The following is a 17016-nucleotide window of genomic DNA, read 5'->3' as shown; positions in this document are numbered from 1 at the left end:
TGAGTGCAGTCCTTAAAAGGTAACATTCAATACCCGAAACATGAAACTACTCTAAAAAGTGGGATCACATGAGAGACATGGATCTGACTACTACAATGAACCAGCCCTGAGTGAAGGAAGCAAACCACTTAAATGCAGATGAGGGAGAAACTAATCACACACACACACACTAGACAATCAGTAAGACCACAACCACAGGAAGTAACACAAGACAACGACACTGGAGGTAGGCATCTATAAACTAAAACAGGAAATACTCAAAACACACACCCACCACACCAGTACCATGACAGTGGCCTCATAGAAGGAAGTGGGATAAGTCCACTTCTGTCTGTGTGAAGTCTTCACGTTCTCCCCGTGTCTGTGTGGGTTATCTCAGAGTTCTTTGGTCCTCCCACACTCCAAAGGCTCTAAATTGCCAACAAAATGCGCCAAAATTAAATAAAACAGTAATAAATTTGACGTATTGTGTATTTGCCGTATCTGCGGCACCTGATTACAATGATTGAGCCTGACTTCCTTTGTATAGTAATTAAGGGTGTAGTCACACTACGCAATCCGTACCGTGCCCAAGGTTAAGACCAGTGTGATCGCTCCGTGCCTTGCCCAGGCCCACTTGAAAGGGTGTGACCCAGGGCTTGACATATACACCTGCCAACCCACTAAATGCCGGTGGATTTCAGCCGTGGCGGGTGACACAGTCACTGCCACTAGCCACTTTGGCATGTTAGTAGAATAGAATAGTACCTGCACATAGTGTTTGCTCATTGGTCCATTCGTGAAGCATATTGTCTTGACCAACAACACTGTAAACAAGTTGACGATGTGGAGATTAAACTAGCGGACTGGCCGTCAGATTGAAGTGGTGTTTAAAAACGAAAAGAACATAAACTACTAGCAGGGCTGGCCTCATGTCACATCATATCGTTATATCGCAACTAGGCTACCTTTTCAGAGTTGATTCATTATAGCCAAAGCATTCTTGCCAATGGAAAGCTGAAGATGCATTTGTATGGGAATAATCGGGAAAATAAAGACCTGTGTACTCATTTCAGATGGAAGGATCTCCAGTTAGTCAGAGCTACCAGAGCTTCATGATGAGAAACATAAATCCAGTCAGAGCTCTGAGAAACAATCCAAAAGTACACAAACATGATATAGGCCTACATAAAGTTTTAACCCTGTTGCCATTGTGGATGTTTTCTTAGACAAAAATAATTTGTTATTCTTTGCTCTTGTTTCCTATGCAGATCATTTTATACTCTGTATTACAGTATTTACTGCTGTTGTAAATAAACAGTGTTATATTAGTACATTTTAGCATATGAAAAACTATTTTCCAACAACAAAAATGCGGCTAGTGAAAATGCTGTGTGGCTAGTAACTTTTTGGAAAACCACTAGCCACACTAACTAGTGAACAAAACAGGTAATGTCGAGCCCTGGACAGACCATAACCGTCAGTGGCAACTGTCGCCTTTGCCAGAAGGAATCGAACACAAAAAACAAATTTCTATAAAATGTTGATGGCAATTTCATTTTCCCAGAGTCTTTGATTATAACAAGTTTATCAGTTATCAAAGAACAAAGATTTTGTTCTTCCATTCTCTTCTGTCTGTTGCCTTTTTCTGGAAGGAGCAGTGATCAGGGACAGTGACCTTCATCTTGGTGTGAAGCCTTAAGACAAACCTCTACCATCAGTTCTTCTTATTAAATTTGTATTACCAGATATTATTTTGAGTAATGTCCCCCCAAAAGTAATAATTTATGCTATCATTTGATATCAAACACCACATATCTAAGACAGTGGAAGCCAAATGTTTGTTGACCCTAGTTTTTGTCCCTGTCACACTAAAATCTCCTTTCAAACTGAAAAACCACAGTAATATGATGAACATGCAAAGCATATTTCAACATTTAAAAAATGGAGAAGATCATATGTGGGAAATGTGTCTTTGACTTAGTGTATTTGATGGTTTAACAAGGAGGAAGCTTAAGAGGAGGAGAGATGCTTTAATACACCTCGCTGATGGATGGGGGATTATCATGCAGAGACAGACCAGAGGTCTTTGTTCACAAAACCAAGATAGCAGTTTAAGCCGGGATTTTCCAGATAACCTGGCTGAATGTAGCGCTGACTTGGTTTCACAAAAGCAGTAGCACATAAGTTACCATGGTGATTTATTTTGGACACTATCTGCTGCAGGTGCATGAAATTTGTCTGTAAAAGCTGCGCACTCCCGTACTGCCCCGACTGACGAAGGGGATCGTGGGACAGTTTGACCTGGAGGACAAAGGATGTCTACACAAAGCCGGGGCAGCGGGAGGGTTAAAAACCGGAGGATTCTCAGGCAACTTCTGCGACATTCCTCTTCCTGTCAAAAACTGAATGTTGAGCCTCCTGTTTTTCTAACAAAAACCCACTTATGTTGATGTTCATCTTAATTACATTTAATCAGGCACTTCCACTGCCCACATGTATCTGCTGCAGGTTTATCAAGGGTAACACACAAAGCTACACAAATCGGACACATTATATATCAAAATTAATATTTTTCCATTTTGGTTTTACAGAAAAATCTGTAATTTGGGAGTTCACTGGGACCAGAGAGGACTCAATATCCTACAGACAGTTTTTAAGCCTAAGGCAATTTCACATCACTGAAAAAGCGAGTGATCGGAACACGTGCTTGAATAGATCACGAGAACGTAAAACTTCTAGTTGAAAAGCTCAAGCAAAAGGGTTTCTTAAAACATCAAGCATTTATGAACTCATAGCAGTAATCGTCTGGGACCCACAGAAAAAAAAAGGCCTGAAAAATCGCCTGGTTGGCTTTGTGTGTGATGGCGCTGCTGTTATGCTGGGTGTGAACAACAGAGTGACTGCCAGACTTCAGCATTTGCGCCTGCCCCTCGTCCCAACCTGGTTAGCTAGCTGCTCTAGACTGTGTCAAACAGGTTCCTCAGCGGCAAGACATCCAGCAAATGCTGTGTGCCATCCACAGGCACTACACCTGCTCTGCAAGGCGATGGAGGTCTCCATTGTGAGGCAAGGCAACACTGAAGGCTACCACACAAGTCACATGCATTGGAGGCCTATACAGTATAGTACATACATACACTACATTGCCAAAAGTTTTAGGACACCTCTCTCAATCATTGAATTCATGTGTTTCAATCACTTCCAGGTGTATAAAATGAGAATAAGAATGGGTCGCTCTCAGGAGCTCAGTGAATTCAAGCGTGGTACCGTGATAAGTGCACCTGTGCAATAAGTGCATTTGTGAAAATTCCTCACTCCTAAATATTCCACATTCAACTCTTAGCTTTATTATAACAAAGTGGAAGTGATTGGGAACAACAGAAACTCAGCCACGAGGCCACATAAAATCACAGAGCAGGGACAGCGCATGCTGAGGCCCACAGTGCACAGAAGTCACCAACTTTTTGGAGAGTCAATAGCTACAGACCTCTAAACGTCATGTTGGCTTAAGAACAGTGTGTGGAGACTTCATGGATTGGGTTTCCATGACCGAGCAGCTACATCCAAACCTTACATCACCAAGTGCAATCAAAGCGTCGGATGCAGTGGTGTAAAGCACGCCACCACTGGACACTAGAGCAGTGGAGACGTGTTCTCTGGAGTGACGAATCATGCTTCTCTGTCTGGCAATCTGCTGGACGAGTCTGGGTTTGGCGGTTGCCAGGAGAACGGTACTTGCCTGACTGCATTGTGCCAAGTGTAAAGGATTATGGTGTGGGGTTTTCAGGGGTTGGGCTTTGCTCCTTACTTCCTGTGAAAGGAACTGTTAATGCTCCAGCATACCAAGACATTTTGGACAATTTCATGCTCCCAACTTTGTGGAAACAGTTTGGGGATGGTCCCTTCCTCTTCCAACATGACTGTGCATCAGTACACAAAGCAAGGTCCATAAAGACATGGATGAGCAAGTCTGATGTGAAGAACTTGACTGGCCTGCTCAGAGTCTTGACCTCAACCAGATAGAACACCTTTGGGATGAAATTACCGGGGAGACTGTGAACCAGGCCGTCTCGTCCAACATCTGTGCCTGACCTCACAAATGCGCTTCTAGAAGAATGGTCAAAAATTCCCATGAACACACTCCTAAATCTTGTGGACAGCCTTCCCAGAAGAGTTGAAGCTGTTATAGCTGCAAAGGGTGGGCCACTCCTCCTCTACTAAATCGTCTGCTTGCCCCTTTGTGGGTTTCCCATCACTTGTCCTATCATCTAAATGTAAGAGTTAACGTAAGAGAAGTTAAGTTTTTTCATATTTTTGAGGTAATTTACTAAAAATATATTTACAGTGTTTACTCAGTTCACTACATTTTTATTTGTATTACACAGTTGGTATTTACATATTTACATGTTCAAATCATTACATTTGAATCTGTAAATCAGCTACGATATTAAGCAGAATCTACCTCTGTGTTTTCCTTGCATTTACTTCAGTCTTACTCCTGCTAGCTTCTGATTGGTTAGTTCAGTCATGTGAGAGGCAGAATAAGGAAGTGCGGGTTGTTATAAAGCTGATGAAGTGTGGAGAGTAAAGTGCTGCGTAAGAAAGTTATCCGTCTCCATCCTGTTGTTTCTTCTCATAAAGAGTGTTCCAACCACTACACATCGAACCCCCACGTTACATAAAGATAAACTCATCAACTGTTTCTAGAAAATATGAAGATGTATTTTGTGGATTTTGGATTGGAAGTTTCTTTATTTGTAGTATTTGTGGAAGCACTGAAACTGATGATAACTTACCTGTCTTTGCAGGAGGGAGTGGGAAACTCATTTTTCTTGGCCACCTTTTAGACCCTTCGTCTCACTTGTTTCTCCTCCCCTCCTGAATCATCATCTGATTCCTCCTGGGTGGGTTTCCAATCACCTATCCCATCATCTCCAGATGAGCTCACTGACAGTTTCTAGAAAAGATAAAGATATATTTTGTTAATTTTGGATGGAAAGATTCTAGTATTTGTGGAAGCACTGAATCTGATTTCACACAACTTTCACCCAAAGCACTCAGTCCCCTAACCATTTGTCCCATCATTGTTGGAAGAGATCACCATTTGTTTTTAGACAAGTTAAAAGAAGCTTAAAATATATGTAAGGTGTGAAAGCACTTCTCTCACTTCCTTTTTCTGGTGCACCTGGTAAGTCCTTTGTGGCTCTTCCTCCTCCTCAGAATCCTGTTCTATTTCAGGCTCACTTTCTGTTTATAGAAAAATATAGTATATTTTGTTCATTTTGGATTGAAAGATTCTAGTATATGTGGAAACACCTGTGGTTCTGAGGGCAGCTATACCTTCTTCCTGCTCTGCTGGTAAATTAAATCAAATATATTTTCATAGCCTAAATTATTAAATTATTTGGCTCAGAGGGCTTTACAGTCTAGACACTGATACAATATTTAACAGTAGTAAGTGTTATATTTACCTTAACGAGGAGCTTTACTGGGTAAAAAGGGATTACTTGTGCTATATTTGACTGCCTGAAATAATAAAAAGTATGTGAAGCAGTGCTATTTATCAAATGTAACTAATGGATTGTTTCAAATGTGCGTATCAAATCAGAGGAATAACCCAATACTCACGTTTGCATGCTTTGTTGAAGAGTGTTGTCACACTTCCTGTCTGATCTGCTCTGTTTAGTTTAGGTCTCTGTGAGTTTTGTTTATTGGTCAGTTCGGTGTCTGTTATTTAGTCTGTGTTTTGGGTTTCAGTCCCGTCTCGTGTCTTGTGTCCAGTTTACTCCATGTGTTTTTGCTTGTTGTTCTGATCCTGTCTGTAGTGTCTTGTTGGGGAGTCTGTTTGTGTTGTTCTGTTATCTTGTCAACTTTGTCCACTCTGTGTTATAAGTTCAGTCCATGTTTTCTGTTTTTGGGTTCAGTTCCTTATCTTGTGTTTCTTCTGTGTCAGGGACCAAACAGTGGGGCAATGAGAAAAACTGGAGTTTTGTTGAAAAATGTTTTTGTTTTTTTTACCCCAAAATACTGAACAATAGAAACCAAAACTTTACAACTAGGCCTAACTGAATGAGACACAAGGGGACATTTACTGTATAGTGGCTTGGCCAAACCAATTTACACATAAGGGGAAAAAAAAATAGACGACAACACCACCCTGCCATCAGGAAGAAGACTCCGTGTACCAAAATGCAAATCCAATCGCCTAAAAATATCATTTGTGCCAGCCTCCATTAAGCTGCTGAATATTGTAAAATAGTGTAAAAATTTATAAATATGTGAGCACTACAGCACTTTGCTTGCAACCTTGGTGCAATAGGGCAACGTGCAATAAATATACTAGTACCTTAGCATATGCCCTTTACACAAACTTCAGTTCAATGGAGCAATGTGCAACATCCACATTTGCACTTTAGCACTTGCACTTTAATCGATGGAACTATGTTGTCAACAATGTCCTTTTTCTTCTGTGTTTATATTTTCCTCTTGTGAAGTGTAACATGTCGATGCTTCTCAGGTTCTTGTTGATGTGTTTTGTGATGTATGATGTCTTTTGTGAATGTTTCTATTTTTTATTTTTTTTTATGAAGCAACTCTGCACTGTGCCCAAGCAGAATTTCCCCTTGGGGACAATAAAGTAAACCTAACCTAACCCAACATAACCAACTACAAAGTAAAACAAACTAAGCCCAAAATCTCCCTCCAACATGGCAGCACATGGTACGGCTTGATTGGCAGGCCACAGGATATAACAGTCCTCCACCCTTAGCCACGGCTTTCTTCCACCAGGACAGACCTCTCTCCAACATGGTAATAAGAAACAATGTTTAGTAGAACAGAAAATGTTTACATAACCTTGCAATTAGTGATGGATCTGCTGATGAAGACTATGTAAAGCCAAACCCGGAAGAAAATGTATTGCTCATTGGTTGCTCTCTTACAGCAGGATGTGCACAAAATTGCGATTTCATCCTTAATTTTAGTGTTGAAACTCCCACCTGTCTCTCATTTTTTGGCCCTAAAATTCACTAGAAGAAACAGCCGAGACAAAGCAATTGGTAGCAGGAATCATAACTGAGACTTGATGGCGATACCTCACTCGGCGTCATATTGGCCATTTTTTTCTCTTAATAAAACAAGAGCTGCTCTGAGCAGGAATTGAACCCTGAAAGGACGAAAACTGCCTCTTCACCATCAACCCGCATGTTGAATGAACGATTGGTTTAAATACAGCTAACTTTTCCTTTATTTCAGAAAGGTAGAAGTATTATGTTTACCATAAAATTAGTCAAAATTGTACTCAAGTGAAGGTATAAAAGTATTCTATAGTGAATGTACTTTAGTATCAAAATTCGGTATGACCTTTTTATATACAGTCTATGGGTATGATGCAGAAAACTACAATTTCTCCATGGTTTGGCTTCAGTTTTGTGAGAATATCGCCCTCCAAGATTCAAATCTGTCAAACCCGGAGTGGCCTGTCAAAGCAGTCATGTGTTTCACTACCTGAGTGAACCAGTGTGTTTGCTTCACACGTCATTTTAACGTCACTAGTGACGTAACGATACAAGCTCCGAAGCAGTGGTTCGTTGAAAGGACTTAACGAGTTTGAAGCAAGCATCGGAGCTTCGGTATCAGACGTAACATCACTACTTACAATGTGAAAATGTGTGCACACCTATTAACAGTGTATGGCTAAAACAAATAAATGTATATTATAACTCAAATAAACTGTGTGCTGCATTTCCAAATCATGAATTGTTTGGGGTGTAGCTAAATGCAAAAATAACTTGAGTGCTGGTAGGCTTGTGTGCAGTATTACTGTTACGCTGTTACTAGCCTTGTTATTTTCATTGTTCATTTGCACGTTCAGTTTAGCTCACTTAGTACCTGTTCTGTCTCATACCTTGGTTTATTCCTGTATTTTAGCTCTGTGTCTTAGTTAATGTCTTTGTATTTACTCCTTTTTCTGTGTCTGCTTTATTTTGGCTTTGTCCACCTGTGTTGCTCCCGCTGTGCTCGTTAGTCCCTGTGTATACATGCTTGCTTGTTTCCTTCGTTCTTTGTCTGGTCATTGTAGTGTGTTGTAGCTTGTAATGCTCTGTCTCATCCTGTGTCATGCCCTGCCTGTTCCCTGTTTGTTCCGTGGTTTTTGGATTATACCCTTTCTGGATTTTCTGTTGGATCACCTTGTTTGTTTGGACTATGATTATTTAGGATTTCTTTGGACTCAGCCACTCAAGTTGTAAGTGTGCTCGCTTTTTGTTTGGTTTAAAATAACTCTTTGAACTGTACCAGTCAGCCTACGTGTCCTGCATTTGGGTCCACCAACCTGCTCAACCATACACCCGTCGTGGCAGTTCTTCAGTTCTGTTAGGTGTTATGGCTGGGGTTGGCACATCAGCCAACATCCTTGTTCTGTCGCAGGGAGCCTCGCTGTCAGAGTAAGAAGGGGGGTGCATATTGGTGGTGGCATGCTCACAGGGTTCCAGGTTTACAGGAGGAGGAGGAGGAGGGTTTCTGAAAATGTAGGAGAATATTTAAAACATTTGTGTCTCATATCTTCCAGTATTATCAGGATTTATTTACTTTTGGCATCATGCACATTTTTTACTTTGCCTACAAAATGCTGTCGGGAGGATGAGTAGTACTAAATACTGTATTTCTGATCCACACATTGACAACATAAAGACAAAATAAGGACCACAAAGCATCACAGTATTCTTCTATAAAAACTGGAAGAAGTCATCAGATTAACACATACCTAAAATCCTTTTACTGTAAAAATCTGCAGGGCTCTACCTTAACCCAGTGCTGTATGTATGAACCTGCTAAGGAGGTGTGATGGATATCTAGAGCTTCCTCACCAACACACTACCCAGGGACCAACATATAATACATACCTCAAGGTTGTGGATCTTATGAAGATGCTTGTCAAGTCAATTCATTCTTTTAGACTGACAGGCAGTCCAGATTTACGGTAAAGCTGTAGAAGTAAAGTGTCAGAAATGTTGACTGGCTATAAGAAATCAATATGTATGTGTGTATCAATAAATAAAATACTGTGATAAGAAAAATTTGCATAGTCAGAAAATGCTAATTTATTAAGCCTCATTAAAGGTAAATACACTTACTGTCAATGAGCAAATTTGCTCAAAAGAGTCAACTCACTTTTATTTATACCCTTTTCAGTGACTTTTAGATGACCTTCCGAGACGTGGAGAGAGCAACAGCCTGCTGCTGTGCTTCTGATCTCTGTGGCTCCTGACCTGTACATGAAAATAAAAACACAATAGTAGACACATTATTATAATATCGAATCGTATTATCAAATTAGGCTAAATTCATTGGGCCTGATTTACTAAATATCCCAAATAAGAGTACTACATTGCGTGTGCACTCTAAAATATTGCACTTGCAATTGTAGTACCGGTTATGGGTGACCAACTAAGAATTATTGCGTAGATGACGGGAGCAAACACAATGGAGGTGGCAGTATTTAAATGAGGGTTTGCGTGTTGTAATGGTTTCCGCCGTGGAGACTCCGGAGAGAAAGCTAGGATTTTTTTTTCTGGCTCCCTATTTTTTGGACACGTAAAATAGTCAATCTAAATATACTACATAATACTAATAGACTACAGATGGGCTACATCTAAGAAACTATCCCGTTAATTAATAAAGATTCCTCTCTAAAACCACCGAGGCTGCACGTGCTCGCTGTCTGAATGTAATGCTGTTGTGTTCTGAACTTCATTGCAACTGTAGTGGAACAAATCAGGATGAAATCTAAACATATTTTATGAAGCGGTGTGTATTAATATCCTACTTCTCATCATTAACACTGAGTACAGATATGATGTGTAGTCCAGATGCAGGGTGTGGTGTATCTTTCTGACATACCTACATTAACATTCAAGCTAAGGAACATTGGTGTCATTTACACTGGGGATGCTGGGGACACTACTCTTCACTCCTATTTAAAGCATACCCTGTTAAAAACCTTCTGAAATATAGCTTGTGGTTCAATATCAATGCAAATGCCTTTAGAAAAGTGTATTTGCACATAAAAAACTAAATGAAATATAAATGAAAATATAGAAAAAACAAATGTGCATGTCCCAAAAAAAAGTAACTTAGGCTAAGAAAAACAAACTGCTGATTATGAAATTACCCAAACCCTGCAGCAGCATCAATCAATAACTTTAACAAATTTCATAACACAGTTTTCCCCTTGACCAAATTTCCCTTCTCTATTTCTTTATTCATATATATATTTTCCTTTAATCCTTGCCTTATCATCCTCTGCATAGTCTCTCATACACAGCAGAGACACAGCAGGGGCAGCTCTCCACACACACACACTAGGCTTCTCCTATTTCTCACACACACATGGTAGCTATTCAGTCAACAAGAATGCATTCCTTCACACTATTAATAGAGCATTCTTCCGCCGCACCCAGATCTGCGGCCTAATCCTTATATTACCTTTTTCCTTAGCCTTATATTTTCTTCCTTATCCTTATTTTTATTCAAACCGAATGACCCTGGCCAGGGTTACACTCTTTCTCTTTTTCCCTTAATCCAATTTGCCTATTCCTTAAAGCCTAGTTTCACGCGACAGTAGTTTCCATCCCACATGACTTACAGTTATAAGAATCTGAGGGCCCATATTCTTAATTTTTGCAAAGTTATAAAATCTCACTTTCCGTTACTCCTAGGCTATTCCTTTTTCTTCCTTTTATATCTATCTATCTGTCTTTATTACATTCACACACACCCCTTATTGCGTTATCCACAACGCAAACAAAATTTAGAACGGAGTCTTCTCACACATCCAACCGTAAGCATTCACATGGGATCGAACCGGTGTACCCTTTAACGCACGCACAGACACACGGACTGACCAGCGCCCACAGTTTATGAGAAAACTCACCATATACATATGGAGCCCGTGATGGAACGATGAATTCAGGCACAACACGGTCCCATCTGGGGTGCCATTTTCTGTGGTGTCCGAACAATAATGCTGCGATGATGTGTTAAGAAGAAACATGCTTGACACTGTTCTTGATCATAAAAGTTTATTACATCAAGGAGTTCAGCATCAATTACAAGCTCTGCAGCAGCTTGGAGAGTGACCCAGCCCAATGACCACTCTGCCTCTCTGTACATCAAACATAGCTTATATAGGGTATGTGTAGGTATCTGTAAGGACCATAGAAGGGTTTGAGTCTGCAAAATAAAGCTCCAACCCTTATAAGGGTACAGTACTATTCTGAGTTAACAAAACAAGGGGTCAGAGGTCAGATTCTATAGAAGGGTTCAGGCCCTACATAACCATCAATCACTGCTCTCCCCTTAAGAGGTCACTGACCCTCTATCCAGCTGCTACAGTGCTATTTTAAACTGTTATGCGTAAATGCACATATATTGTACACCACAAGGGTAACCTCGAGTTAACCACGAACAAAACCTGCTCGGACCTGTTTAGAGATACAGCGTAAATTGCCATGGCAACAGACCTCGGGTACCTATCCACCTTTCGTAGTATACTGACACCGAGTATTAACCAATAAAAAACATGCTGATATTTTTATAATCTAACCAGAATTATATAATTGGTGAAGGGTATGTTTGGAAGCATGTAACAGCCCTCCCTTAACGTTAGTCTTCAAATAACCCAGTGCTGAATTGAGCGGACTGTCAAGTCAATTAATTCTTTTAGACTGACAGGCAGTCTAGATTTACGGTAAAGCTGTAGAAGTAAAGAGTCAGAAATGTTGACTGGCTTAGGACTGGAATAGTTTTCGTAGTTCAAAATGAGTGAGAGAAGTAGTTGACGTAAACGCAAATGAAACAGAGAAGAGGGAGCCGTCTTTCCTGAGACATGTGCCATCTATTCAAAAGAAGACAGGAGGATAATCAGGGTGAAGAGGTTGTGGAAGTGGAGCAAGCTAACCGTGTTGTGTTAGCAGCACAATCTTAAACCGAGGCTAGCAGCGCACCCATACGGTCTGTGAGCACAGCACAACATGGAGCTAGCTTTAGCAGCAGGAGCGGCAGCGCACAGTGGATTTATCAGGTGTCTGACCCGGTACAATCAACAAAGATGTTTGTGCCGATCGTGGCTTTTGTGTGCGTATGAATTATTGTCAGAATCTTATTTATAGAACTGGATTGGTAGAGGTGAGGCAGTATGTGCTTGCATAATGCCATTGAGTTACATTAAGCAGGGGAATGTGTTGTTATTGTTGTTGCTGGTCCAGTAAAGCATTGTTGCAATCATGTTGTGTAAATCCTGTATAATGGAGGATGTGTACAGGTGTTGATCAGTGTAAATCCTGTAAAGCCCACGCTATAATTTAACTGCTCATTAATGTTAGCGCTCCTCCACTGATAAACATGGCGTTAGCCAGCGTCGTGGCTAATCTACTGTAGCAACGGGCAGTATTAGCTGCTGTAAGGGATTTTGAGAATATTTAGAAGTGATGAATCAGGGAGTAATGGCAGCACCCTTACTGTAACATTAAACACACTGCTGTGAACTGGGAGGATACCAGGAGAGGGCAAAGAAAAACAAGAGTCTCCCAGGAAAATCAGATGGGTTGGTATGATCATGAATGTTGTCAGGCTTATTTGGGCTAAATGGAGAAGTTATAAGGGCTATTTTTAAGTAATGTATTTTACCTGACAAATGACTACCTCATCGAAAACTAGTTGGTTTTATAACTGCTGCTCAACTCTGCATGAGAGTGATTTAAAAACTCTGTTGTTGTGAAGAGTTTTCCAACAAGTTATTTTCACAAACAGAGGTATCTGCTCTGTGTGCACAAGATCCAAAATGAAGAAATCCCCAACTGCATACTTGATAGACTTCAAGACAATGCATTTACTCTTCCAGAGTTTCTCATTCATGGCACCGGCTGTCTCCAAGTTCAGCAAACAAGTCTGCAAGTCCACCAGAATTCCTTGAAGGGACAACTCACTGACAGCTGCTTGAGCATAATCCTCTTTTATGAGACTTTTAGGCTGACACTCCCAGCACTGACGGAGCTGATGTCTCTTTGCAAGAGTCTGACATATCTTTACATAGTTATTAGGGATTCTTGCAACTCCTCAGACCAAATTGACCCTTCCCCCCTGATGAGCTGAGGATAATGCACAAGGAAATGCAGTTTAGGTGTGAAGGCTTCAGGAATCAGATGATTGAAATCTGTCAAAAACAGAGTAACCAGCGCATGTAGACAAATAATCCACTGAGTGCTGATAGTCGGAGCAAGAACAATTTCTCCTATTTCTCGAGCCACAAGATAGAGCTGCCAAAACTTCTTGGGTACTTATCTTGGGTTCATTGAGGAAAGGGAGAGTTCTGAATAATGTCCACTTCTCAGCAGCAGATCCAGATACATTTCCACCCAGTACAACCTTTTCAGGTATCTTAACAGGTTTGGAAGGGCAATCATTCTGTCCATAACAAAACTTCCTTAAACTGTCTTTAACTTCCTGGATGTGTATAGTTTTTTCCCTGTGCAATGCCCTTAAAAGAAACTTCAGAACAACAGGAACAATCCTCAAGGAAATCGTGCATTACATCTGGCGGGAATGCCTTGGTAGTATCAAAATATGACCGCTTGTTAAAAACACACGGGGCAGTTACACCATAGATTGACTTGCAATTTGGATTGTCCTAAATACATTTCAAATGGTATGCATATTCAACAGGTTCAATTAAGTTTAGTTTCGCAACACAATATTTATCTAGTTGGTACTGTATGTGCTGCTGACTGCAGTGAAACAATCTTCTACCAAACTATTATCTTCAGCATCCAGAAACTGTAGACTTGATGTGTCAACATTCAAAGTCAATTCTGGGCATGCAAAACTCTGCATAACACAGGATATTCCCATACCGTGCGGAGACATGACTGGTAGCAACTTGCGCGCTTGAAACACATTCCTGAGGACCTCTCTCCATTTTTCTAAGATCAATGGCCCTTAGGTTCATGCGACTGGTTTTGTTTCTGGTTTAGAACCCATACGTCTTGTTTATTACAGCCATGTGTGACCTCAACTACTGACGTAACTACGTGTTCCGTAGCCTGGTTATTTGCTCCAAACCAGCTGATGGAAACGCACATATTTTGCAATTTCTTATTTTGCGACATTTCAAAAGTACACTTAAAATTTGCACGACAGTTAGATGGAAACACGGCTTGTGTTTCCCATCCGTTTATTTATTTGTGGTTTTACTTGTCACGATTTGAGGTGAGCGCAAAGCAGGTGAGAGCCCAAATGCAAGACACAGGAGACAAGATGCAGTTCGGGGATTTTAATACGCCGTAGTCTATGCACGTAGCCATGCATTTATACTTGTGCGTAGGTGTGTCCGTCATTCCGCAATTACATCCCCAAACGCTAGTCGGCAGTAGCGCTACAGCGTCCACTGTGTTGACTTTTGCTGGCCGAGCAGGCTAACTTCCGGTTTAGCCCTCCGCTAAAGTAAAATTGTAAACGTGGGGCTGGTGTAGCCTTTTCAAATGTTACTGACCGAATGGATCACATTCTGATAGCGAATCGAGTCATTTCGCTCGGGTTTCAACGGTCAGATATATTGATTCACTGTGTTGCAGCCGCCGTTTTGGCCGCTAGCAAGTGTTAATTCAAAGCACGGGGTCCAATCACAGAGCTTACGGTCCGCGTCGACTCGACGTGTAGTTACATTTTTGAGGAGGTGCTCGTCAGGCAACAGCGTAGCCTCTGTGTAGCCCCGTAGCCTACGCGGTCGATTTGATGCAGAAGTATAAAGTGCACTTAAGTCTTGCCATAAAGTTGAACATTTTGCCTGTGTTTGCCGCTCATCTGAGACCAGTGATGTAGGTGAGATAAAGCTACCTAAACTGAATGTGCTATACTTAAGAGACTATTGCCATGCACCTAAGAAACGTCTGTGCAAAATTCTTATCAGTACACCTGCTTCTCTTGCTAACGAGCATGAACTAGTTGTGGATACAGGCTCTGCAGTGTCCATTTTGCCACGCAATATCTATGATCAGTACTTTGGTGACACACCACTGCTCCCACCTACTCGTCAGCTAGTGACCTAGACAAGGAAGAGAATCCCAGTACTTGGCTGTCACACGTCAAAGTGAGTAGAGGAGTTATAACTGCCTCAGCCGCGTTCTTTATGGTACAGAAGGGCACCCCTCTCCTAGGAAGAGATCTGATGGCTGCCTTAAGCATCTACATTAAAGGAAATACTGTCCTTTCTCCACCCACTGCTCCACCTGGAAGCACTTGCTTGTGTGTGGGCTGCAGAAAAACGGAGAACATACTTGTGGTGACGTCGCTTTTGTAGCAAACCTAAAATTTATAGTCATGCATTTTAATAAATTTATGAGAATTGATACCTAATTATGAATTTTTAAGATTCATAAAATCACTGTTCCTCATTTCAGGGCACCACCGGAGTTGTTATAATCCAAGAGTCTCCGGACCTCTAGGTAGTTTTAATAATTATACAATTATTACTAGTGATCAGTTATAATTAACTGATTATAATCAATAATCGCTCAATTATCTTAAATCAGTCAGTCAGTCTTATATCTAAAGGGTCAATTCTCTCGGCGGGGACGTAGAAATAGGCAACACACACAGCTCTTGATTATACACAAGGCCTGTTTCGCTGGCCGAGTCTGAGGGCGCTGCCTGGCGAGGTACACCGTCGCGTGCCGAAGCATCCAGGGAGCCGAGCAGAGTGGAAGAGAGCCAACAGCGAAGAGAAGAGCCCCAAGCGAGGTCGCGTGTCGCTCTTTTGTTGCCTGGGGCGTGGTTCTCCAGGGGGCGTTTAAAAGAAATCTATTTGCACGTATTATAATCAAATATTTTCTACAATCGAACCTCAACGGTTGTACTGTTCTATGCATTTGGTAACAGGAAACAATTGTCACATTATTGGTCAGGATATTTATACATTTAACGGCATTTCCAACGAGGGCATGTAATACTTATTTCGTCCACTTGGGGGAGCTCAGGTTACATGAGGAAAGCTTGGATGCAACTTTGACCCCCCCCCCCCCCCCCCCCCCCCCCCCCCCCCTCTTCTCTGGGGAGGAGAAAGGAATTTAGAGTAGCTCCAAATTTATTCAATATAAAATGCACAAATCCACACCGTTGTTCACTACATTCCCCCCTTCGGACAAAATGTTCCCTCCGATAGGGAACGTTTTGGACGCAATGAGAAACAACAAGTGTGGTTTGTCAGGTGCAGGTCGACTTGGTCAGGTGCTGATGGTGTGTTGGTCGGCTGCTGGTCAGGTGCTGATGATGCTGGTGAGGTGGAAGGAGTCAAGCAGAGCAGGTGGCAAAAACACAACATCTGTGATCAGGTTGATGTCCTTCTAAGGCTAGTAATTCTGCTAGTCACTTAGGGTAACCCCAATTAGCTAGTCTGAAAGTAGCAGGTGCCTGCTGTGTTACTTAATCACCTGAAACAAAGTAAAGCGGAAAATTAATTTGGGAAGCAAAACAAATATCTTAAAATGACGTGTGTGAGCATGACTAACATTATTTAACATAAAATTCTTTGATATTCAGAACCATAACCTGCAGTGAGCTTGACGGTTGTTTAGCTGGTTTCGTCTGAGGGTCTTAGCCCTTTCAAAACAAATTTTATAAAAGAAGCGGCTTTTAGTCCTGAGAGGAACTGTTTTGAGTGGTATTCTGTTTCTGCAGTTGCTGCAAGATGTCTGCTCTGGAGCAGGTACTCTTAATTGGTTAAAGGAGCAATAAATTTGAACAGTAACCCCACTTGTGACTAAGTGGTCAGGTTGAGAGCGGCTCCACCTGGTCGGTGGAAAAAAAAATTGTAAAAATAAATTTGTTAAAGACCCCCACTTGTAGTGGTAAGTGATATTGCAACAGGGAGACACAGAATAGTGGCTATAGCTGTGGGTGGCGGACCGAAATAAAAAGATACCTGGCTTCCAAGTTCTGTTTTACAAGGCACGCACGTGAACTCTAATGACCTTTTAACCA

This window comes from Micropterus dolomieu, linkage group LG17 (genome assembly GCF_021292245.1).
Source record: "Micropterus dolomieu isolate WLL.071019.BEF.003 ecotype Adirondacks linkage group LG17, ASM2129224v1, whole genome shotgun sequence".
Taxonomy (NCBI): domain Eukaryota; kingdom Metazoa; phylum Chordata; class Actinopteri; order Centrarchiformes; family Centrarchidae; genus Micropterus; species Micropterus dolomieu.
This window is presented reverse-complemented; position numbering follows the sequence as displayed.